Here is a 2555-nt window from a genome sequence, read left to right on the forward strand (position 1 = left end):
AAAATGGAGGAGAAGGGATTGCACGCGGCCATCCCCCCTGGGGGGGTGATTTCTCGCTTTCTGTCTCTCTGTCTCTCTCTGTCTTTCTGGCGAGTGCCCACGTTCTATAGCAAAAACCTCTCCAAAAAAAAAAAAAAAAAAAAATTTAGTAAGTAAAATATTATGGTCCTGGGTGCATAGACTGATAAAACAGTGGAACGAAATAGGATGACCAGAACTTATGAGCAGAATTCAGTGTAAAGGTAAAGATAATCAGGGAGGGCTGCCATCTTTCACATGTTGAGTATTCCTATCCAAGAATATGGTACACCTTTTCATTTGGTCAAGTCTGCCACGGAATCATAGTCTTAGGCATCTCTACTGCCTTCCCGTCCTGTGTAGAATGACAGTGAAAAGTTACCTGTGGAGGCTTTAAGTAGACTCTAAATTTTTTCCAGCCATTCCTAACATATTGGACTTTCCCGTCACTCCATTTACTTAACGTGGAAAGCTGTGGTGATCACGTCTGGTTTCGTCAGACACATCTGTACCACATCCCATAATCTGGGCTCGAACCCAACCGAGTGTGAAAGACCAAACAGTAGGTGTTAGATGTAGGCAGAATTCTATTTTTAAAGTATCCAGAGACTGAGTTTGGGCCTCGATTTAACATGGGAAGTTAGGATGACAGCTGGTGCTTACCATCGACTGCTCACCACTCTGAAAGCTGGGGCCTTCGAGCTCCAGCACAGCAATGTCTAACAGAAACAGAATTCAGCCACAGCGGTAAGTTAATTATTATATTCATTTAATAATAACTTTATTTGGCCCAATATATTAAAAAATCATACTGACATTTATCAATATAAAAATGATTCATGAATATTTAACACTTTAATACTATTTGGATAACATGCATAGTACACCTCAATTGAACTAGCCACATTCAAGTGCTCAGTTACTGTGTGGCTACTGACTATTGGACAACCCAACTCTACACTGCAGTAAGCAAGAAAAATAGTTTAGTGTAGTGAAAATCCAGAAAGTCCAAGGGTGGAAATATAGAATCTCAAGTGTCTGGAACAGTCTTCGAAGTCACTGGCCCACGTTCTCATTTGATTTTTCTTTTTTTTTTTTTAATAATTTTTTAAATTTAATTTTATTTATTCATTCATTTATTTTAATTTGACCACAGAGAAGGGGGGAAAGTGAGAAAGCAAGCCAGGACTTGAACCGTGGTTAACCATGTGGGTGTGTCCAGTGCCTTAACCACCATACCACCTGCTGGTCCCTCATTGGCTATTTCAATCTTGTCTGTAATGTGACTATCAAGGGGTCAGCCAGGCAGTTGCTTGACTCTCAGTTCATCGATAGTCAGCTCACTGCTTCTTAAGGCTAGCCTGCCCTTGACTCAGAAAATCCCTCTTTATATTAAGGCATGTGTGTTCCCTTATAGTGGTCAGCCTGGTGAGAGAGGTCCTGAAGGTCAGGAGTGACTAATGGACCTTTGTAATGTGGATCTGTGGGGTTAGAAAGAATAAATGAGGCCAGCCAGTGGCCTGGTAATTAAGGTGGCTGGATTTCACATGGCCAGCTGAATAGTTCAAGTCCCAGACCATTGGCTTAAAATACACCCTGGGCATACATGTCTAAAATCCCAAAGAGAATGGAGAAGGGATCAGAGCATGGCCATCCCCTCTGGGGGGTGCTTGCTCACTTCCTCTCTCTCTCTCTCTCTTTCTCTCTCTCTCTCTCTCTCTCTCTCTCTCTCCCTCTCTCTCTCTCTGTGTGTCTAAGCCTACATGACCTGTAGCAAATTTCCAAAAAAAGAAAAAAGATTAAATGAGCACAGCCCAGCTAAAGGCACAAGCAGGTTGGTTTGGGGTTTGATGGAACTTAGTTTAGTTGGGTAATTAAGAGGTTTGTTGGGCTAAGAAGGACTAAGGGAGTTAACCCAAATATGCCACTACTCTGGTTAGGAGCTGTGAGAAGCCTAGGAGTGGGCATCGGTTAAAACTGTCCACTACACCACACCAAAGCTAACGGGATAAAAAAGAAAGAGAAGGAAAGGAGGGAGTATCTATTTATGCTCATTTCATTCCTGTGAAGATAGATTTGGAATATCATAAGGTTTTAAAATGTTTCCCAGTGCAGTAAAAGAGACTTGGGTTCTAATTAGTAAAGAGTGTAATTTCTATTAGACTTGGAAATAACATTAACTTGAATCTTACTTTATCAAAAGGATTTATTTCCAGACTCAGAAATCAAAGACACGTAAAGGTCAGATTTTCTACGTTAATGTTAACGTATCCCTCACTCAGACACACGCTGGAAACAAGAGAAAACTTTAATTCGGTAAAAATGTCACCGACGGCCTGAATCATGACGGATTCTGAATGAGTGGCGCCGGGAACACTACATCTTCGCTCTATTCCCCTTCTCCTGTTTCCGTCTTTTTTTCTTGGTCGTGGGAAGGTGTTCTTATCAGGGAGACCTTCACCCACCCGCCCTCCCCAGTTCTACCTTTCCACGGCAGGGAAGGTGCATCCTGGCCGAGCAGGGCCCGCGCCTTCCTC

This window comes from Tupaia chinensis, unplaced genomic scaffold (assembly GCF_000334495.1).
Source record: "Tupaia chinensis unplaced genomic scaffold, TupChi_1.0 Scaffold143728_1, whole genome shotgun sequence".
In the NCBI taxonomy this organism is placed as follows: Eukaryota; Metazoa; Chordata; class Mammalia; order Scandentia; family Tupaiidae; genus Tupaia; species Tupaia belangeri.